The following is a 25,160-nucleotide window of genomic DNA, read 5'->3' as shown; positions in this document are numbered from 1 at the left end:
ATTTTAAAATCAGAGTATGATAGCATGTTGTTTGCTATCAAAGGGTGGCCTGTCGAAGCTGTATAATTGGCTGAGACAGGATCGGTTTAAAATTATATCGGGATGACACCATTTTGCGAATGGCAATGAGACGCCATTTTAGAGAATCTCCCCATGATAAGTACATACGGCGATGCTATTATTTAGCGTCATGCGATTCCCCCACAATAGAAAGAAGTTAGAAGTCCTATTCATACAAATGCAGACAGTCACTAAAACATATAAAATGATTAACCCTGCAAAACACGTACCATGGTGTACTCCACAAAACACATAGTCGCACAGCGCTAACTAGCGTCTTTTCCCAATTCCACCAATATTTACACACTGCACACTTACGCAAAAGGTCCCTAGCATCAAAGTGTAATATTCAAGGTTTATTTAGTAATTATTAATGTTGTGAAATAAAGGTTATTTGGTATCTAAGGTTTAGTACATGGTAAGCAGACTGTGTTTGGTGTTGTACTGATCCACTGTGTTGCAACAGATTTCCGGTATCATCGGTGAGAAGATCGCAACATATGTCTGCAAACTATGGACTATAGAGAGTTAAAACATTAAAATGTACTCTGTAATGTTAGCAGCTTAGATTAGCATGCAGCGGGAAAAAGGACACAAAGGGTTGTTAGAGGCTGTTTGTGTCCATTCGAATTGACCTATGAACTATCCTGTAACAAAAGCACCTTTAAGAAGAACCAATGGAATCATGTCAAACTTGTCTATTTTATTGCCTATCCCTTTAAGAGTATATATGTGCGCTCTCTGACCCCAGTCTTGAGTCTTCTTGCTGTGCGGTTGACGGAGGTTTCTAATGCTGATGCCAGTACAGTATATAACAACTGTACCTTGGGTCTGTAGGATTTATTTGCGCTAATTGTCTTTAGATCACAGCATGTAACCATCTGTTTTTATATTGAATAATAACTTTTTGTGCTTTGGAACCACATTCAAAGTCTGAAAGCATTTATTTATTTACTGTGCGACACATTATGCTAAATAGTGACATGTTTAGAAGGTATAGGCAGGATTTTAGAAGGTATAAGACAGGATTGCATAGAGGTTTTAATTAGGTATCCATAATGGGAAAACATCTGGATGCGATTTGGCAATTTACGATTTGGGGAAAAAAGAGACAAATGTGAAATGTACGTTCTCACACTCTATTACATTGGCAATTAGCCAATACATGCAAATTTACTGTCAAGCTCGCAAAAACTAATTTGCGGCCTATTACACTTGGCCCTCAGTGTGTGTGTACTGTACTTTCATTATTTAAAATATGTAGTTTATAGGGGACTATAGTTATCAGCAGGCCCTTAATGCCTGGACTTGCTGGCACTTGTGGTTCTCCAAGTGCCAGCAAGTGTGACAGGCTTATTGGGACCTGTAGTCCTACTGTAAAGGACAATATTAGTTCAAATCTATTCTTAACATACATCAACCCTGCACCCTCCCCGCCCAGGGTGCGGGGGATAACCCGGGCCTGTGGTATACCCAGGGGAGGGGGTACCCACTTCCCGAGGATCCCTGGCCTGGGCTGACTAGTTTGGGGATTAATGCTTTAGGCCTGGGTGACCCCGTCAAGTGTGTCCCCTAGCTGTGGCATTACCCCCTTGCTAGTTTGGCCTGATGCTGGTTCTTTAAATATGGGGGACCTCTATGCAATTTTTTCCCCATGTTTTTAGAACCAGGGCTGGCTCAAAGAGCCCGCTTCTGGTTATGTTTTTGGGAGGGGACCCCATGTCATTTTGTTTTATCATTTTAACCACTGTTTTATACTCAGCATGCATAGATCACACTGATTTGTGCTTTTTTCTGCAAAACATGCTGATGACAGGCAGGTGTATTTCAAACTTCTATTTTGACCCGAGATTGCTCAGTTTATGGACGTGTTTTGCAGTTCAATTCATTATTTTATGCCTATTTAGAGAAACCAGGCAAAACACACCCAAAAACTTACTCTCAGACAGATAAAATTCTCAGTAAATTTACCCCTAAAGCAATATAAGCTCTTGCACAAATAATAACTATTAAAAAATAAAAACAAAATAATCTAACAGAAACACCCACACACACACAAAAACACAGACTAGTCAGACCTGTAACTTTTCTGGCATCAAAATGTGTGTTTACTTTTATGGAAATGGATTTTTTATGTAATATAAATTATTCTTAATGACAAGAGTGTAGATCACCTGCAACATAGCCACTAGCACAACCTCTGTTTACTGTTAAATTCTCTGTGTTGTGGCCAAGTGAATGCTTCAAGTGATGTTGCCAAGGGGTGAAAAATAGAAATCTAATATTTATGAATGCAAATATACAAACATTTCATGCTGTGTGGTTGTTATCAATACAGGGCATTAAATTCTTTATTCTTTTGATACTGTAATGATTAGTATTGTCTATTTATTGTCAGAGGATGCATTTCAAAACATATATAAATAGGTATACTGTATGTAATGGCCTGTGAGTTGCAGGCAACCACAAGAGGTCTTTTAAAAATTGCCACTTTACATAAATCTAGTGGCTAAATGGCCGACTTCTTGCTGCTGCTCTCAGCTCATAGACTGTTCTATATACCCCATAGTCTTCTCTTGCAAAATTGCTCTGTGTGGGACAGCAATATGGTTGCAAATGTAAGATGGTATATCCAAGTTATAGCACATTAGGGGACCATTATCCCGGTGACCTCTGCGCATGTGCAGTACTGCTGGTGGGGGTGCATGCGCAGTAGATTCTGGCATTAAGGCAGAATCTACTGCTACACTACCTGCCGCAGCACCGCACAAGAGAGGAAGGGGTCCGCATTGAGTCTGCACACGGGTGGCCCCCTCTCTTAAAATGCTCCTGGCTCACATAGAGGGTCACTGAGACAGAGCTAAAACAGCCTGCAGGTGCTGTACCCACCTGTGGTCCACAGTCTTCCATGGGTGGGGAATATGCAGCGGTCACTGCCAGTGTATGGATGCCAGATGCACAGCAGCACTTGGGGGCAGCCCAGCAGGTGCATAAGTGCCAGGCACGCCCCCAAGAGTGATGAAAAGGGGACATGCCTTAAAGACATGCCCCCTTTTCCTGTTGCCATGCCCCTTTTGGTGGTGCGCACCTTTTTTCTAGGTCCGGTGCCCTGCCTGGCGCTGGGCCTAGAAAGAACACTACTTCCAAGGTAACACAAGTTCTGTCGAGGGATTGGAACTGGGACCACTCATTACCAAATGTCTAGTTTCGCCTATGGGGATAGATACTTCTTCTCAGTCCAGCACCATGTTAATAGGTTTAGGAACAAAATGGGCTATCTTCTATCCCACACCCGCCTTCCCAATGTAATACACCCAGATCAAACATCTACTGGTTCTCCCACCACATCCAATGCGAAATTTCTGCAGTTCTGAATTTATGACACTCATTCTGTCCCTCATTCTGCAAATCCTGAGACCCCCTTCCTCCAGCTAACCTGGCTCCAACTGTACAGGCCTCTCCTATCCCTTATTTCTCTTTGTCATCTTTCTGGCAAACCCTGTCATGCCCAATGGTTTCCCCTGAGATGGCACAGTCATTGCTCTCCCCAATTACTCTTGATGAAGTTTGCAAGGCTATTTAACACCTACAGATGGCTAAAGCTCTGGGCCTGATGGCCTGAGTGGTGAAGTTTATAAAAATTCTGACCCCTAGGTTGGGGGAAATGTTACTGTCAGTGTATAATTCTATTATTTATTCGAAATCCGTCCCACTTTATTTCAATCTAGTTATATTGAAGCTAGTCCTTAAACATGGTAAATATTTTTCTTGCCCAGGTTCTTACCACCCAATCAGCCTACTGAATATCAACTACAAACTCTTAACAAAAATTCTAGTAGATCATTTAAAAGTCATTCTGCTCCACATACACTCAGACCAGACAGGCTTTATTTGGGGTTGACAATTGGTACTCACTGTCAGATGGGTCATCTTAGCTACAGTCAGGTCCATAAATATTGGGACATTGACAGAATTTTCATATTTTGTCCTCTATTCACCTCCACAATGGCTTTGAAATGAAACAAACAAGATGTAATTTAACTGCAGACTTTCAGATTTAATTTGAGGGTAATTACATCCAAATCAGGTGAATGGTGTAGGAATTACAACGGTTTCTATATGTGCCTCCCACTTTTTAAGGGGCCAAAAGTAATGGGACAAACTAAACAATCCTAAATCTAACTTTCACTTTTTAATACTTTGTTGCAAATCCTTTGCAGGCAATTATAGCCTGAAGTCTGGAACGCATAGACATCACCAGATGCTGGGTTTCATCCCTGGTGATGCTCTGCCAGGCCTCTACTGCAAATGTCTTTAGTTCCTGCTTGTTCTTGGGGCATTTTCCCTTCAGTTTTGTCTTCATCAAGTGAAATGCATGCTCAATCGGATTCAGGTCAGGGGATTGACTTGGCCATTGCGTAACATTCCACTTTTTAGCCTTAAAAAATTCTTTGGTTGCTTTTGCAGTATACTTCGGGTCATTGTCCACCTGTACTGTGAAGCGCCGTCCAATGAGTTCTGAAGCATTTGACTGAATATGAGCATATAATATTGCCCGAAACACTTCAGAATTCATTCTGCTGCTTTTGTCAGCAGTTACATCAATAAATGCAAGGGAACCAGTTCCATTGGCAGCCATACATGCCCACGCCATGACACTACCACCACCATGCTTCACTGATGAGGTGGTATGTTTTGGATCATGACCAGTTCCTTTCCTTCTCTTCTCTTACCATCACTCTGGTACAAGTTGATCTTTGTCTCATCTGTCAATAGGATGTTGTTCCAGAACTGTAATGGCTTTTTTAGATGTTGTTTGGCAAACTCTAATCTGGTCTTCCTGTTTTTGTGGCTCACCAATGGTTTGCATCTTGTGGTGAACCCTCTATATTCACTCTTGTGAAGTTGATAACGCCGGAATATGTGACCGTACATATTCCTTCAGCAATTCACGAATATATGCATGCTTATGTCTTTCATTATTTTTCATTGCAATTAAGAGTATATAGAAATGATTCAGTATATATATTAGTTGTAAGTTGCAGAGGACCGTCACGTGTCGAATGGCCGCAGGCCTAGAGATGAGGTTTACCCTATCTCTAAAGTAGGCAGGTGTGTGTCTGAAGCAACAAAGCAACAGTTATTATTGGTTAATATTGTTTAATCTAAAAAGTATAAGTGTTATTACGGAAATAGGTATAAATCAGAACTGTGGAAAACTATTTCTTTACTAGCAAAGACAGAATCATGGGTTAGTACTAACAGACTAGAAGACAGCATGTCTCAGATCTGTCTAAGCAAGAAGGGAGCTAATCAGAACAGCCTTGGCCTATAAGCGGTCACCAGTATTTTGAGAACATAGAAAGGAGATTATAGGTTTTGTTATGATTAAAACATATTATCAGTGAAATGTTTAGTGCGCATGAATATTGAATTAATTAATTAATATTCGCCATTTTAGAATATGTTAGTAGCAGAGAGGAAAAAGTATAAAAGATTGATCAAAAAGGGGAGGGGTTGGTCAGTTGGGCTGAGCAGGAGAGATCGTAGGTCGTGAGAGTCGCGGGGCGCTGGGCTGTAAGTATAAACAGGGCTGACTGTCACCTTGTGCATCTCTGCTAGGCATTGCAAATAATCATGTTGTCACTGTTGCTGAACTTGTTGTTTTTTATGTTGTAAGTCTGCTTTGACATTAACACCATAATACATGTATAATTGATTTGCTTTTCAAGTAAAACATTGCCATTTTTTTTAAAGTTGGTATTGGTGTGAATTATTCCATTTCTTCTTATAATAAGTAAGGTTTAAAAATAATATCCAAAACACCTCGCGATTTCAAAGTCTTCTCTGGATTGTTGACTTTGACACATATACATCTACCTCCTGGAGAGTGTTCTTGATTTGGCCAACTGTTGTGAAGGGGTTTTTCTTCACCAGGGAAATAATTCTTTTGTCATCCACCACAATTTTTTTCCGTGGTCTTCCGGGTCTTTTGGTGTTGGTGAGCTCTCGGTGCGTTCTTTCTTTTTAAGAATGTTCCAAACAGTTGATTTGGCCATACCTAATGTTTTTGCTATTTCTCTGATGGGTTTGTTTTGATTTTTCAGCCTAATGATGGCTTTCTTCACTGATAGTGACAGCTCTTTGGATCTCATATTGAGAGTTGACAGCAACTGATTCCAAATGCAAATATCACACCTAGACTCAACTCCAGACCTTTTACCTGATTAATTGATAATGAAATAATGAGGGAATAGCCCACACCTGTCCATGAAATAGCTTTTGAGTTGATAGTCCCATTACTTTTGGCCCCTTAAAAAGTGGGAGGCACATATTGAAACTGTTGTAATTCCTACACCGTTCACCCGATTTGGATGTAATTACCCTCAGATTAAATCTGAAAGTCTGCAGTTAAAACACATATTGTTTGTTTCATTTCAAAACCATTATGGTGGTGAATAGAGGCCAAAATCTGAAAATTCTGTCAATGTCCCAATATTTATGGACCTGACTGTATATACTCTTCTACCTATCCTATGGATTCCTCCGCTAGTTTAATATTGTCCTTGGATGCCAAAAGCCTTTTGACCTAATATCTTGGCAGCATTTATTGGACACCCTGTTGTGATTTTGTTTCCTAGAACCCTTTGTAGACACTTTGAGATTATTGTATACAAACCCACAAACTCAAGTGTCTTGCAATGACTTCCTATCTTCCCCTATTACTATAAAAATGGGGACCCAGCAGGGTTGCCTGCTCTCCCTTCTTCTTTCTGCTATTGCCTTTTGGCTATCGCTTTACATTCCTCTACCACCTTTAAGGGCATTCAAATTGGGTATGTTGATGTCATCAGCCTTATTCGCTGATGACATGCTTCTATTTCTCACAGATCCAAAAGAATAAATAATCTTCATTATTTTGTGAATAGAAGAAGCTGGATCTATTTCTTAGTATAGGATCAACATTTCTAAATCTAGACTGCTGCTTCTGAGGGGGTCTCCATCCCTGCTATCCTCTATTCCTACCACATCCTCCTTTCACATAGCCCATTCGAAGATCACCTACATTGTCATCCAAATAACTTCAGATCTTTCCAATTATATGAGGCAAACTTTTCTCCTGTGTCCTTGGTGGGACAAAATAAGGTACTTTGGATACAAAATGTTAATCAAGCCACAAAAACAAATATCTCAATTAAAAATATATTTTAAAAAAAGTAAAACAAAGTATATTATAAAATGTCACTTATAATATAAATGGTCATTGTTTCCCGTAGCCCCCCTCCACCACCTGTGGAGCTGAAAATGTCAATATAACGGCACTGTCTGGTCAGTCTTGTACAAAGGCTGATTGGAATCTGGTTTGTCCTAAACTCTTATACCATCCTTCTAGTGGGCTCCAGGAAATAACTTACAAATATAGGTATAAATCTGTTTCCAACTACACTATTGGTTAAATACAGATAAGAAGCAATCTAACACTTGTGTAGATACCAAAAGACAACACCTTGAAGATATACGACATGCCTAGTTTACACATTCTTTGTACCACCTAATGCCTGACACACACATAAAAGCACTGAATGAAACATGGCCATTTTGCTCTCCCATGACAATCCACCCTTTGGATTTATGATGTGGATGGCATACATTCATTTATCACCAATTACAACTCACAGTTATGATTCTAAAATTACCATATCTTCCAAATAATATCCATTTATATACCTTTCTACCACATAAATACAAAAGCAAAGTAGAATCAGGAACCAAAAGCTCTATTAATGTAACAAAAACTTAATGCTGCTCCCTCATAAGGGGTGTTCAGTCCCTCCAAAGTTACAAAGAATAAACAGAAAAAAGTGAAAGTGCCTCTGTGACAATTTATCTTCAATTATTGTGCTTCAAGTTATTTGAAAACACGAACAATTCAATACGGATTTACAAAATAGAAAAAGCCAATAATGAAAATATATAATATTTAGTATATTATTTATTAGAATTTAAAGTACATGATGCAGTTGAATAAAAAATAGAATAAAAATAACTCTCCCCTAATATTAATAATTCAGTCAAAACATATACAGTAAGCTTATATGAAAAAAGATAAAAAAGAAAAAATCGACATAAAAATAAGGATGTTAAGATGTGATAAATCCTCTAGGAATAAAATAGTTCAAGGAAAAATATAAAAAGGTGCTCTTCAGACTATTGCATGTTTTCCAGATGTCTCTTGTTGAGATTTCCAGTATTTTATGTCCAAATAAACATTTATATATCGTATAATTAATCAATAAAAAAAGATGGTGTATCTTCAATAATTTTTAACAATTCCGGGAATTATATCCAATCACTGCCCCTGTGATATAAGAGGTACAAAATAAGGTATGGTTTGTAACATGCACTAGTCTGAAGAGCACCTTTTTTTTCCTTGAACTATTTTATTTATACAGGATTTTTCACATCTTAACATCCTTATTTTTATGTAAATTTTTGTCTTTTTTTATCTTTTTTCATATAAGCTTACTGTATATGTTTTGACCAATTAATTAATATCAACATCTTTAGCCATTCTTAGGTTTTTAACCATACATGTACAAATTCATCAGTCATACGAAACATAGGTCCCTGACACTTGGACATATTGAGTCCTTGATGGTATCTGAAATTTTCCTGATCACAATAGATTTGACCTAATCCCAGGTGTTGTGAAAGTCTCATTTAAAGTCAATATTTCCCCACCCTGCACTGTGGGAGATCCAATACAAGTCTAACAGTCTTTCCCCTGTTATCGGGCAACTTGGTAATGCAGTCTCTGAACAAGCACATTGCTCAATGGTTCCTCTAGTCTATGATATAGTAGACAAGAATGAACTGGTATCAGCAGGCCTGAGATAAACATAAGGGACATCATCCTTCTCGATAATACATCCTAAAAGAAGGAAGAAAAATAGGGCAAGTCTGGCAATCTAATACAATACAATAAATCTGCCCTAAAGATATAAATTTCTACTTTAATTTTTCAGTGTATTTTCTGGACGGTGAAATCTACACCTTATCCCCTGTATACATACTTATGCTAAATCAGAATATACATTTGCTTTAATCAGCTATTATACTGTAATAAATGATATGCAACCTACTGTAATACTTAATCTATGTATAACATTGAATTTTTCAATTACCTAAACAAAACATTTCTTCTGTTATTCACCCGGGTTGGAATATGGTTTTGCAAATTCCACTGGACCTTTCCCCATTTGTAAGAAAAGGGTAAATCATATTCAAATGCATCAAAGGTAATCATTCTTGCAAGTGGGTTGCTCACAACAGCTGGTGCTTGTGCAATTATTATCTCACAGTCCATTAGACCTTCTCCAGTAACAGGTAAGGTAGGCAACATTTTCAGATGTTTGGAAACGTGACAGTTTTTTGCAATGTCTCTATCATTGCTTTGGAATAAAGCTTGCTTGACTGGAACTTCAGCGCTTTCACGGCTCATAAGTCCTTGCAACCAACATCCTTGCACAATCAGTGCTGTGTCTGTGATGAATTGCACACCATTCAGGTTATAGACATGTGTATCAGCATGTACAGAGGGGCAAGAAACAACCACCACAGAGTAGAGGGTAAATTTACTATGAATTGAGATAGGCCGAGATGACCATCTCAGGTGATTTATTGATTTTTTTCCTGCTTGCAAATTTACTAAAGGCAAAGTCGGGTGAGTCAGAGATTTCTCTCATCTCACTTGTAAAACTCGGATGAGATAGCAATCTCGAATCTTATCACCATTGGACCAAATCGGGAGTAATTTTCACCTAAAACATACATCTCTCAAATTTACCAAGAATCGGGATGACAAGCTCAGGTGAGATAGGAGTAAACTCTCTGTCAAAATGACTTTTCAAACTCTGACCCCCTGAGCTGTGAGATGGTCAGAAACATACACAAATCATTGTAATTTGTGTATGTTTCTTTCTGTAAATGGATAAAATATGGTTAATTTACTTGAAAAAAATGAAGTGAGGTCCCCCCCAAAACACTAACCAGCCCCGGACATGCCAGCTAATGCTGGTTCTTAACATTACAGGGAAAAAAAATGTGTAGGTATCCACTGTAATTTAAGAACCAGCACCAGGCAACAGGGACAGAGCTGGTTTTAAATATACGGTGAAAATAATTGACATGAGGTCCCCCATATATTTAAAACCAACCCTGGACCCTTTCTAATGGGGGACTGCTGCCACAGCCAGGGGTGCCCTTTCACCAGGCCCCCCAGCCATAGCATCAGCTCTGACTGTTAGTCAGCCCAGGCCATGGATCCCTGGGGAGTTGGTGACCCCCAATAAAGGGGTAACCCTCTTTAGGGCACCTCTGGCCCAGGCTGAGAGCCCGGGGCTATCCCCGCCACCCCTGGGTGGTGGGTGGCGGGTTGATAGTGTAAGGTCTTTGTCTTTACAGTGGAACTACAGGTCCCAGCAAGCCTCCCCCGCATGCTGGTACTTGGAGAACCACAAGTACCAGCATGCAGGGCATTAAGGGCCCACTGGTGCCTGTAGTTCACCTGTAAAGAAATGGTTAAAAACACACAACACACCATGAAAATAAAGCTTTAATGCATCCATAAACACACTTACACATACTCACCTGTTTCCAGATGTTCATGTCCCCTTGTCAACGTAAAGTATCTGTAGGAATTACCTGTAAAAAAATATCCAATACTCACCTTTATGTCCCTCGATGTTCTCCGCAGAAATCCAATACATGGGCCGGATACAGTGTAACAACTTGTTTCTGCATGCTGTTACACTGTGCTAATGTCAGCTTGTGGAAAGAGTTGACTTCAGTCCCGGGCTGCCGGCCAATCAGCGGTGGCTAACATTAGTGGCCGCTCATTGACTGGGGCCCATGTGGGCTTAGCCAATGAGTGGCCTCCACGTGGGTCCCAGTCAATGAGCGGCTGGGGGGCCCGGTAAAGGGCACCCCTGGCTGTGGCATCAGTCCCCATTAGAAAGGGTCCAGGGCTGGTTTTAAATATATGGGGGACCTCACTTAAATTTTTTTCTCCTTATATTTAAAACCAGCTCGATCCCTGCTGCCTGTTGCTGGTTCGTAGTTTACAGTGGAATCCTACAAATTTTTTTCCCTGTAAATTAAGAACCAGGACAGGCTGGAGAGCCCGAGGCTGGTTAGTGTTTTGGGGGGGACCTCAGGTCATTTTTAAATAAAAACATTTATCTATTTTTTACAAGTCTTAGCACACAAGCAGCAAGCACAATATCTCACTGATATGTGCTGGCTGCTAGCCCAGGAGAGATTTGCAGAGAGACAACACTGCAATCTCGGGTGAGTAATCTCCTGCAAAACGAGTTAAGATGGCCACACTCTAGGCCAACTTTCATCCAATCATCCAACTAGTTGATTGGTTGGAATGAAAATCTGGTAACATGGGAGTAAATAATGATCAGCAATTTGCTCTTAAATGCCAGAAAACAGATGAAAATGGTAGTTCAGACAAGTTTGTTGAATGTTTTATCTATACAATTTATTCAAACAACAGTTTTTGTCCATTTACAGTAGTTTGGGAGCAAATTGCTGATTGTCATTTGCTTTCATACCTTACCAGATTTTCATTCCAACCAATCAACTAGTTGGATGGTTGGATGTAAGTTGGTCTAGTGTGTGGCCAGCTTTACTCGGGAGAGATATCTCATTCTGCTTCACCATCGGCAAACTCGTTTAGCCTCAAATCGCCTGTTGGTAAATTTGGTAAAATAAAAGGGATTAAATCACCTGAATTTTGGCGAGTTCCAGCGAGATAAATCACTTTGAAAAATGGGATCATCTCGAATCTTAGTAAATTTACCCCTAGGTCCCCACTGCAGTGCAGCAGATTTTTCTCCCCCACATCCAGTCGATAAAGGACCAATTAAATCTATCTGCCACACCTATCCTGCTCATTCTCCTCTGTATATAGAGCCCATGTCTTTGGTTAACCTTTTCCTGTAATAACAACAGCTGACCTGTTTCACATTTCTCCATAATTTCTTTTGCCATCAACTGTGTCATGGGAATTCCTTTTCTCTGGGCCCAGGCATACATGCCTTTTGCTCCTCTGTGGCCACACTGTGCATGAGCCCATTCTCCCAGATTGTACAGTTTTGTTTTTTCTTCAGGGGTAAGCACCACTGTTCTAACTTGAACCAGTGCATCCGGCACTGACCTATGGTGGCATTGATTCTAAATTTCATTCCACAGGGCCGTGCCACCCCAGAGCACTTTGCCATGAACATGCCAGTTGTTCTGCTTCTATGTTGGCATCCAAGTGGTTAGGCATTGGAACAGGGCCCAGCTGTCTTTGCAAAAGACCATAGGGCTTTGAGTTTCTTCCAGCACCATCAGCACAGCTCACAGTTCTGCATATTGTCTTGATCCACATTCCCCGCTCTCATGCAACAGTTCTTGTGTAACCAGCTAGAAGGCTTCTGCTGTCCAGCAGCACCTTGTGATGTCAATGTGACTTGATCCATCCATGAACCAGGAATTTTGCTGTTGCCCCTGTGATGATTGAGGATATGACTCTGCCACCTGAACTCTCCCCCACCTGCAGTATTTGCAGTAGGAGTAGCTCCTTTTCTTCACTTGACTGAAAGTCTGAAAAGATTGCTGCATTGCTGCATCAAGAGTCCATAAAAGTTCTCTATTAGTGCAGGCAGCACCATAATCCATTCCTGGTATCTTTGGAAACATTGGATTAAACTTAAACACAAGACGTAATGGTGCATTATGTATTAACTTCACAGACCACTAAGCCAGGAAGCTGCTAACACAGTGGGGTCTGCTCCCCATGAAAAGCATACATAGAAAAAAAAAGAAAATGTGAAGTGCTTACCTTGAGTTTAGTAGATGAGTCAATTAAAACATTTATTAAGGTCTCAATAGTATTAACAGAGTCATAGATCAATTGCATAAATATACAGATATAAGAAACATCCGTAAATAACACTCTGCGTGGTGCAGCAGAAAAAAACTATATAAAAGATCTCTGAATATTGAAATGGATTTAAATAAGTATTGCACTAAGGGCCTGATTCTGAACCGCTCGCGAGCGCCGAGCGCTCGCAAGTGGGTCGATGGTGCCCAAGTGCGCATGCGCACGACGGAGGCGCCTCCATCATGCGCATGCGCGAGACCCCGAATAACGATGGCCAAGCGGCCATTAAGGGTCTTGCACCAAAGGGGGCGTGCAGTCGATGGTGATTGACAGCACGCCCCCTTTGGTGGGCGTGCCGGGGGCATGGCTGCCCAGACGGAGGCGTCTGGGTCCGGCCCCACTGACATCACTAGTGATGTCAGTGGGAGTGCTTTTGGCTCTGATAGAGCCAAAAGCACTCCTGGGCTTGCGGCAGTGAGACCCTACCACAGGGTATCGTCGCAAGTCCATCGCGACCATCATTTTGGCCGCTCGCTATAGCTGTGGGTGGTCACCCACAGCTATGTGAGCAGCCAGGAGGCCGCTCCAAAAAGGAGCAGGGACGGCCCTGATTCAGAGCAAGCGCTCTGTCAGAGCGTCCGGCTCTGAATCAGGGCCTAAATCTGGTGTGTTGCAACAATGTATTCTTTCACTTGTAACATATATTAGTTTTTGCAGTAACACTGATACGATGTGTAGCTTATATGATATAGACAAAAACCCTTCAATGAGGGAGTGGGCTGGTTGTCCTTTTAGCTTTGAAAGCAGTGTTCCTATATAGGAAAATGAAAAGCAGCCAGTGAAAGTTCCAATGTTGATGTAATAGTAGTCAACACTCCATAATAGAGCAGTCACTTTAAGATATAAGCTTTAAGTCCAAATATTCTCCGGTACACAGACTACATTTATGTCCTGTGAGTAGTCACTTATGTAGCCACCTGGCACTCCTATTTACAGATGTCAGGTCTATCCTTCATAGTTCCTCGTGATGCTATTAGCCCTCATGTAATACCAAGGAGGGTTCCGCCAATAACAGCTGTTCTGGGATGAACGGCTGAGCGGACCGTGATTGAGGCATGATTTTCAATGTGGCAGACAGGTTTGCTGACAGACAGGATCCCAGGAAAGTTCAGAGCAAAATAATAAAAGTTGCTGTATCCTTGACACGTTTCTCCGGGTATTGCGACCCCCGGTTTCATCAGAAGGCAAGATACTGTGCAGGAGTCGGAAAGAGGTATTTATAGCAAAATCTGCTTTCCCATTTAATTAAGGGACAAGTAGTACCTGTGTTTAAAGGGTGTGTACTTGGAAATCAGAGTTTTATGGGTATCTTTTCATAATATTAAACACTTTATGCACCAAGAAATAAAACTATACTATACAAACAAATATAAATAAATATAAATAAATATATCTAAAAACATTTATACCCATTTTAGAGACCAATAAAGAATTATAAAAAGAGAAATAGAGCTGATGATTAGAGAAGGTTAATTATCCCAAATACATGTGCAAGTACGGTATATATTACAGATAACAATAATAAAAATATCAATAATTATAATGGTAAATAGTAAAAAATAATGAAAAACTAACAATATTAATACTGAAAGATCCCATAACAGACACCATGTGGAGTGGTACTCCTATCAGATGTCCAATTCCATAATGTCATTGAAACCATCTTGGGTCAATGTATGAAGGGTGTGAATACAGTATGCCTCTCTTGCACATAATTTGCAGTAACGACCCCCCCAAGTAGGTGGTATAAATTATATTATAGTAGCAGAGAGCAGTTCTGGATTTGCATTATGTATTTGAGTAAAATGTCAACCAATACTGGATTTTAAATTGTTATTTTTCATATTCCTGCGATGTTCCAGGAATTGATTTTTGAACTTCCTAGATGTTTTACCCACATATTGCTTTAAGCAAGGGCAAGAGAGAACATAAATCACATGGTCAGTCTCACAATTTAGAATTTTTTTTATAGAGAAATGTTGTTTAGTGACAGCTGAGATACTCATTCTGACGATGATTAATATATTTACATGTAGTACATCGATTGTGATTGCAACTAAAGCATCCCATAGGTTTTGATGGAAGAAAAGTTTTTATTATTGTAGTCCCATTGTCAGTCTCTCTATTTTTAAAGTGACTCTTCACCAACTTTCTATGAAGATTATCTGCCCTCTTAAAAACAACTGTGGGCTTGTCCTTCAGTTCATCCTTTAATAAGGGATCTAATTTAAGGATGGAAAAGTTCCTATATATAATATTTCTAATTTTATGAGCCATACTGTTTTGTTTAGGAACAAAAACAGTTGAACCATCAAATTATTATTTTTTATTTCTGTTTTAATTCCATACCTACAGTATTACCTGATGATAATAATAAACTTGATCTATCCAAAGCAATTGTCTCCTGGAGTGTTGTATTCAATAACTCACTAAGGTATACCTTTGTTTTAAACGTGACAAGCCCAGTAGTCAGCTGTGGTATAATGGGTACAATGTAAGGGCCTTGTCGTATCATGTGTATGTCTTCTTGTAAGTACCATTGTCCATGTATCAAAGTCTGATTTTGCACCCTTCTGTTATACACAATCCATTCCTCTGCTTTGAATGCAATCGACATGTCACCTCTGGCAATTGATGTTGGTGACTGTGTATCTTTCAACTGTTTTCAAAACCATTGACTGATAAGGTTTTGTCAGGAAATACACTGGGGTCTGATCTTTCTTACTACTCACAATCGGCTTTTATGCAAAGTGTGTACATCCCAAACAGTTTCTCTCTTGTTCTCCATTATCAAACATATGCATTGCCATGGCTCACTGGGTTTCAGAATTAGTGTGTTTCCCAACACTACTGTCTCATCAATAACTGATAACCCATAAACATCATTTGCAATGTATGTTTTTTTCATCACAATCACTCTGTTTAATTTTTTCATTGTGAAACTTCACAGTGACTCTCTGGGAATCATGCCCTATAAATGAAATATCCTTATGGGGGCAGTCTTCTGTCTCAGTGGTATAGAATTTTACTGTAATCCTGCCTATGTCCCACCCCCTGACTCTTGGTACCTCCCAGACCTCACTGTGCTTCAGAACCACTCTCCCATCATCACCTGGCCCCAGCCTTTCTAATGTGCACTCAGGCACTTCCTGAATCTTGTCCAGTTCACCACACATAGCAAACTACACAGTGCTTGGTAGTTCAGATGTATGATCATGTTGTCAGAAACCTCATTGTCTAAATCATCTGGCCATAATGCTGTATGCACACATTTATTTCACTTTATTTCAGAAACATAATTCTGCTTTGACAATGTGTGACTATTAAGATCTTCTGTTATGTCAATACATGTGGAATTATCCAATTCATTCAATGTTTCTATCTGAAAACTTTTTCACTCAAATAGATTTGTTCATTTTTTCTTTCTCAGTAGCAGCTGAGTAATGAACCTCTCACTGCCCCTCCCTTCTGTATTCACTTGACAGTGTAAGTTTAGGCTTCCTATCTTTATATGTGAGAAAGGTTTGCTTGTTGAGGCTGCATTATTCTGCCTAGATTCTGCATCTGGAATTTCACTCACCCCTCCCTTCACATTGTCGAAGCTGGATAATTGGCTGAGACAAGATCAGCTTAAAATTAGATCGAAACTATGCCATCTTGCGAATGGCCGCAAGACACCATCTTGAAAATGAGATCTGCTAGATGCCATTTTGCGAATGGCCGCTCAGAGCCATTTTAGCTAAACTCACACTTATGTACATATGGCGATGCTATTATTAGCATCATGCGATTGCATATTTTACCATACCCCGTACACACATTAACAGGGCCGGATTAAGGTCAGTGGGGGCCCCTGGGCAACAAACTTGTGGGATCCCCAATCAATAAAATTATACACAGTATATATGTATATATACTGTAGATATATGTACACACACACACACATATATATATATATATACAAAATATAAATATTATATGTGTGTGTGTAATTAACCTTGGTGTTGGTGAGTGCCCTTTGTGTGTGCACATTTTACTTATATATATATATATATATATACTGTATATATATATGTACACACACATACACTTTTATATATATATATATATATATATATATACACAGTATATGTACACAGTACATACATACTTACAAATGCTCATATATTTATAATATTGCATGGTGGTGGGACAGCGGGATAGCTTTCCACCAGCTCTTCTGCTGACTGCTCTTCTGCTCCATGGCCAGCCACACAGGAAACACTGAGGCAGCTGCTATACCCCGCAGGCAGTGCTGGCGGCATGGGCTCTTCTCTGAGACCAGTCAAAGTCTCACGAGATTTGACATCATAATCTCACGAGACTGTGACTGTCTCTGTAGTGAGTCACTATCCTCAGCAGCTGCTGTGTAAGGGAACAGCTGAGCTGCCGTGGACCGCAGCAGTTGTAGTTAGTAGAAGCGCTGGGGATCAGGGACCGTGGGTAGTGTGTGTGAGCCCCCTATGTGTGGGGGCCCCTGGATGATCGCCCCTGTCATCCTGCCCTTAATCCAGCCCTGCACATTAATACACACAGTTGCGCTGTTAACGTGTCGCACATTAGCGAATGCATAATAGCCCGCATGTGAACGCTGTTTATTAGCTTTGTGCGTATGCATCTGCCCTAAGTTAACTAGCATCTTTTCCCAAACCCCTAATACTTACACAATGCACACTCACATAAAAGGTTCCATAGCTTCAGCGTATAAGATTCAAGTTTTATTCATTTAGCACTAGTGCTGTGAAATAGAGACTATTTGGTATCTAAGGTTTAATACATGATAAGTAAACCGTGTTTGGTGTTTTACTGATCTGTACTTTCTCAACAGCTTTCTGGTATCATCGGTGTGAAGATCGCAACATGCATTCTTAACTTATGGACCGGAGAAAGTTAAAGCACCAAAATGTACTTTGTAAAATGAACAGCTTAGGTTTGCATGAGGCGGGAAAACGGAGACAAAAGGCTGTCGGAGGCTGGTCTGTGTCCATTTGAATCGACCTGTTAAATGTCCTGTAACAGAAGCACTGTGATGGAGAACCAAAGGGTTCGCAACAAACCTCTGTATTGTATAGTCTATTTCTGTAAGGGTATAAATGTGTTTTCTGACCCCAGTCTTCAGTCTTCATGCTGATGCTTTTGATGGAGGTTTCTTGTTGATGCTGGAATCTGGTCCCAGAGTGTGTGCATATGTATAACTGTACCTTGGGTCTGTATAATTTCTTTGCGCTTAATTGTATTTAGATCACAGCATGTAACTATCTGTACTTTGCTTGAATAATACCTTGTGCATTGGAAACACATTTTCTCAAAGTCTGAGGGTATTTATTTACTGTATGACTGCGTACACAAATAGCATGGGAGGAGGGTTAGGTTTAGGGCACCCTGGAGGAGGGTTAGGTTTAGGGCACCCGGGGGGGCTTGGGTTAGACACCCCCCAGGGAGGGTTAGGGTTAGGCTAGGGGGAGGGAGGTTAGGGTTAGGCACCCCCGGGGGGGACTTACGGTTAGGCACCCCCCCGGGGGACTTAGGTTTAGGCATCGGGGAAGGGGGGGTTAGGGTTATGCACTTACAGGGGGGATTAGGGTTAGGCACTTGGTAGGGAGGTTAGGATTAGGCACCCCTAAGGAGGGTTAAGGTTAGGGGGGTTAGGTTATATACTTACCTGAGGACGATCAGGATTTCCAGCTCTGTCGTGCTGCCACTGCCGGGATCTGTCCATCTGTCAAGCTGCCGCTGCCAGGAATTGAACCACCGGCCATGCGATTCTGACTTAGACAAACCTACATACACATCACTATAAGGTGTATGATTAGTAAAGTGAGAATATTTAGAAGTGGAGATGTTTCCCATAGGAAACCAATCAGATTGTACTTATCATTTAACAATCACCTTTTAGAAGATACTAGCTAGAATCTGATTGGTTGCTATGGGCAACATCTCCACTTATAAAAACTCTCACTTTAGTAAATTTGCCCCTAAGAGTGCATGAACATTACATTCAATTCAGGACAGTAGTGTTTGGAGCTGCTGAACCATGAAGGGAATTTACAACGGGCTTAATAAAACCTTGAACCATCAGCTACACATCCCAAGCAGATTTATGACTATTAGCCATTTTAATCCCACTGCTGCCGCCAACAATGTCATCTGTGGGACAAGATAAGATACTTTAATCAAGCCACACAAACAAATATCTCAGTTAGTAAGATATTTAAAACTAAGTATATTATAAAATGTCACTTACCCAGACAGCAATATGATACAATTTGCAGATTTTGTTATAAATTGTCCCTTCCACAACATCACTGTTATGTTTCTCCAAGTTCGCCATTTTATATCCTCACTCCCTTTGATTTAACCCTCCTTTCTGGTTTCTGATCCTCTTCTCACTGCCTTAAAGCTTAGTGAACACACTTTATAGAAAACTAGACCTATTCTGAACTCACCAAAGCCTCTGCCAAACCACACTGGGGAAAACCTGTATTACAATGGAAAAAAGACTTACCCATCTTGACATCCTACCACCACACTGTTAAATCATTATGGTTCTGCTTTAAAAGCTCTGAACTCTACTTACCTTCAAAAAGTGCATATATACTTATATTACAGAGAGCATACTTGTCTCCAGTGCAACGTAAATATATTATCACATCTGACCGTGGTCTTTGCCTCATAATGTCATTACTCAAATGCCACTTTTTTCCAATGTTTTTGAGAATGTGTTAAGCTATTTTGGAACAAAGTTCACCACTTTATTAATGACCTTCTCTCACTAGCTTTACCCCCTAATCCCCAAGCCTGCCAGTATGCTAATTTTCTAACTCAGATTTATGCCCCTCAGGGGAACCGCAACCCATATTCTAACAGTTCTTATCACTTTTTCCAAAAAGGTTATCCTGCTAGATTGGATGTCTAGTTTAGCCCCATCCCTGAATGAAGTAAAGCAAAACAATGCTACAACTCTAGTATTTTGACAGAAAACCTAATATTGAAAATGGTATTCTGAGCTTATATAAGAAATGGGGCATAGGAAAACTTGAACCAAGCATACAAGAGCAAAATGTAAACATTTTTGAAAGCATAGAATGGTACTTGCACCATCTGCTTCTTGCTGGCTCTTCATGTAATATATGATATATCTGCCTCCATTTCATCACCTGAGTTTTACAACTGCCCTCGTCTCTGACAACTATTTGAGGTTCAGCTAAGTTCTTGTGTATTGCTGTATCCTCCACCTCAGTTTTGCCTTCTGTGTACACCCTTGTCTTTCTCACACTCCCCTCTTTCAATATTAGTCATGGAATATGTGTGACCTAAGCCTCCCTTATGTGATCTGGGAATTTTAGCCATTGTTTGTATATATTACCCTCACTATTCTACGATGTTGAGGTGACCCAACTGACCTTGTTGTTTCAAGGGTCCTCTGTTTTGACTCTTATTGATATATAAAACAAGAAAAAGTCCGGCACTCCAAAAAAATTAATCTGAAAGGACACTGTTGCCCTCCACAATTGTTGTAAAAATACAATGCACATACCATTCCAACTAACGGCAGCACTCAGGGATTTTAAAGAAGAGACGACACAGCCATCATTTGGTCGACGTTTCAATGCAAGCGCTTGCATTGAAACGTCGACCAAATGATGGCTGTGTCGGCTCTTCTTTAAAGTCCCTGAGTGCTGCCGTTAGTTGGAATGGTGTATATATATATATATATATATATGTATATATATATATATATATATATATATATATATACTGTATATGGGTTGTAGAATTGGCGTCTCATTCAGATGCACAACATTTAAATGAATTTAAATGGATTATAAAGTGTCTTTTTCTACACATTTTTCACATATGTTCTTCACATATTCTTCACTTACACAGAGGCTCACTTTGTTATACACTTAGGCCCTGATTCAGAGCCGGACGCTCTGACCAGAGCGCTCGCTCTGAATCAAGGCCCACCTCCATAAATATGGAGCGTCCTCCTGGACGCTCGTTTAGCTGTGGGTCACCACCCACAGCATATACGAGCGTGCAGGATGATGGTCGCGATGGTCTTGACCATCGCGACCATCGCCACTGCGAGCAGAAGCCTGCGGTTGAGTTTCTCAACCGCAAGGCCTGGAGTGATTTTGGCTCTATCAGAGCCAAAATCACTCCCACTGACATCACTAGTGATGTCAGTGGGGCCGGCTTCTGATGGTAGGCGTTCCCTTGGGAACGCCTCCTTCTGGGAGGCACGCCCCCGGCACGCCCACCAAAGGGGGCGTGCTGTCAATCAACATCGACAGCACGCCCCCTTTGATCAGACACTACGAGCGAAGGAAAGTCCTTCGCTCATCGCGTCTCGCGCATGCGCACGACTGAGCTCCCTCCAACGTGTGCATGCGCAGTGCAGACCATCGACCCACTTGCGAGCGGACAGCCGCTCGCAAGTGGGTCTGAATCAGGGCCTTAGTTACTTTACACTCAGTACTGATTGTCATGTATTTTATCACAAGTTCACCTAATTACTTTTTCATATACACTCTCTTGTTTCCAAGTCACTATTCTTCACTGCACTATTCCCCACATTTTTCACATTTCTCCTTTTTTGAAAAAAAATTTTTTTGATAGTAACTTGGTAATTTTTTCACATTCGATCAACAACAATATTGTTAAAAGTTTTTTTTTTTTTTAATCATGTCCCATTAGGTTTCTCATAACAACATTGTTTAGCTGTTTTGGTTTTGTGCAGACATATCTTGCACACTTCATTGATTTTTAGTTTGTCATCAGATACTAAGCGATGAGTCTATAGCTTCCGATCCTCCCAACATCAGTTTCTCTTAGAAAATATTGCTGGCAGAAAACAATATATTTTTTTCAAATGCAATGCTTGTTTAAAATAATGTTTTTAATCATCTACAGGTTCCTTATGTTGTACCTTTTTAATCTTCTATGTCACAAAGGTGCATTCATGTTTTTTTAATTCTACACACTTTTTATCTTTCAGGGCTTCTGTACTGAGGGCCTGATTCAGACCAACTTGCGAGCAGCTGTCCGCTCGCAAGTGGGTCAATGGTGTGCACTGAGCATGCGCACGACAGAGGGAGCTCCGTCGTGCGCATGCGCGAGACGCGACGAGCGAAGGACTTTCCTCCGCTCGTTGTGTCTGATCAAAGGGGGCGTGCTGTCGATGTTGATTGACAGCACGCCCCCTTTGGTGGGCATGCCGGGGGCGTACCTCCCAGACGGGGGCGTTCCCAAGGGAACGCCTACCGTCAGAAGCCGGCCCCACTGACATCACTAGTGATGTCAGTGGGAGTGATTTTGGCTCTGATAGAGCCAAAATCACTCCAGGGCTTGTGGTCGAAAAACCCGACCACAGGCTTCTGGTCGCACTGGCGATGGTCGCAATGGTCAAGACCATCGCGACCATCATCATACACGCTCGTATGTGCTGTGGGTGGAGACCCACAGCTATACGATTGTCCGGGTGGACGCTCCATTTTTATGGAGGACGGCCCTCATTCAGAGCGAGCGCTCTGCTCAGAGCGTCCGACTCTGAATGAGGGCCTGAGTTCGCATTGCCAGGGCAACGGAACACAGATGGCACCCTGATGTCACTTGTGGTGTCTGCTGGTGGTTCTAGGGATTCCAGTTTCCAGCCACAGCTCATGCAGGGCGGATCTGACTTCGGTATTTAAGGTTAGTTCTTTTCACTTGATAGGTTACTTACCTTGACAAAGGGACATCTAACATGTTTGCTTGAATACATCATTTTGTTGGAAGTCTCTGAGTGCTGCCGTTTTTTGTAGCTGCTTATATATAAATATATATATATATATACACTAGCTAAAGTACCCGGTGTTGCCCAGTTTTAAATCTTCAAGTTATTAAGTTTATTATGTGATGTCATCCAAATCCATCCAATGGAAGGCTCAGAACAGGCTCCCCAGGTCAAAGTTCTGCACAGCATACACCAATGGGAGATCCAAATGGGATCTCAACCACTTAGTATGTTATGCATTTGGACACCCCTGCACTTATTGGGATAAAACCAATGCAAGTTGGTCAAGTTGGATCCTGGCCAGGTTTTAGGGCATTAGGGTGCTGGACAGACCTCCCGTTGGCGTATGCTGGCCAGGACTTTAACCCAGGGAGCCTGTTCTGAGCCTTCCACTGGGTAGATTTGGGAAAATAACTTCAGAGAGTGGTAACATTGGACCCCAGAAAACATACTAGCGGGTTGAGGTCCTGGTCGGACCTCCTGTTGGTGTATGCTGGGCAGAACTTTGACCCATGGTGCCTGTTATGGGCCATCCACTGAATAGATTTTGATGACATAACATTATAAAACGTAATAACTTGAAGATTTAAACCCAGGCAATGGCAGGTACTTCAGCTAGTATATATATGTATGTATGTATGTATATATATATATATATATATATATATATATACACATGCACACTGCTTCCAACAGCTCCAAAGCCTTAGAAAAATATAGGCAGCTGCAAGAGGTACGAATAGGAATGGGCACCATTAAGGTAGATCAAATGACAGTAATTTGAGAAATAAAATGTTATGAATTATTATTATTTTTTTTTATATTTTGGTAAGGCTATTTCTGTGGGTGAGTAGTGTTGGGTGAGGGTTAGTTCATTGGTTTGGTATGGTGTCAGGAAATGTTGGTGAGGTAGGAGTATTTGAGCGGGTGAAGTATGATGTTAAGGAGAGATGATGAGTCAGGGGAATTACATAGGGTGAGGTATTGTACCATGAACTGGTGTAGCCGTGCTAATAGAGTCAAGCTTCAAAAAGCTAAGCTTTTCAGAGCTTAATAAATATGTATTTTTTTGCAGTCCTCATAGACAGCTATAATACCCCGATAACTGAATTGTAATACCCCAATAAGTAATGTGAAGGTGTTAGGTTCTTTTTGCACTTTACTGGGTAAGGATGGATCCCTTCATGCTGCTTTGTTTCTCTTTATCCTCTTATTGCACCAGAGATGTAAGAAGGATTATTACTCATGTACAATAATTATATAATGATTGAATATACATTCTTTATTGAGCAGGAGGTTGTCTCATGGTTAGGTGCAAAAATAGTGTGAATTCAGTGACACTTTAACATAACACAAACTCACATTAGCACAACACACTAACTGCCTATAACATTTCTACTAGAGATGTGCGGATTTGGATTCCTGGATTCCCGGTGCACAGTGCATGTTGGTGCTCACAAAAGTTGTCACATTTGTGAAAAAAAGTTGTCATTAATAGTGACAAAGAATAAAGTTTTTTTTTGTACAACTTGTGTATGCTGTAGGTGCCACAGTGTGTTCTTCATAAATATAAGCACCGTATGGCTCGGCAGTGTGAGTTGTCATTAATAATAGTAACACAAAACAAAGAATTTGGTTTTTTGGTACAACTTGTGTGTGCTGTAGGTACCTCACTGCGTCCATCATAAATATAAGCACTGTGTGACTCAGCAGTGTCAGTTGTCATTAATACTGGTGACAAAAAATAAAGTAGTTTTTTTGTACAACTTGTGTGTGCTGTAGTTGGCACACTGCGTTTTTCATAAATATAAGCAGTGTGAGTTGTCATTAGTATTAGTGACAAAAAATAAAGTGTTTTTATACAACTTGTATGTGCTGTAGGTGCCTCACTGTGTTTTTCATAAATATAAGCACTGTGTGACTCTGCAGTGTTATATGTCATTAATAGTAACAAAAATAACGTTTTTTTTTGTACAGCTTGTGTTGTTCATTGAAATGGATCAGGACGATCAATCGAGAAAAGAGAGAGAGAGCAGCAACCAAATACTAGCGCTGCAACTGCTGCCACTAAATATACAAATGATAAAACGTGTGTTAAAAGATAAAATATCAGTAGGGTGCCACCTTTACAAGGGCCCTGTGATGCACTGTGTTGAGTTTTAAGGCATTGTAATAAAAACTTAAAATGATAAAACTTGTGTGTTAAAAAATATAATGTCATTAAGGTATTTCCCTTATACTAGAAGCGCTTTGAGTTGATATTGATCAGTCGATAGAAGAGCAGGA

This window comes from Taudactylus pleione, unplaced genomic scaffold (assembly GCF_031769625.1).
Source record: "Taudactylus pleione unplaced genomic scaffold, aTauple2 ptg000485l, whole genome shotgun sequence".
In the NCBI taxonomy this organism is placed as follows: domain Eukaryota; kingdom Metazoa; phylum Chordata; class Amphibia; order Anura; family Myobatrachidae; genus Taudactylus; species Taudactylus pleione.
This window is presented reverse-complemented; position numbering follows the sequence as displayed.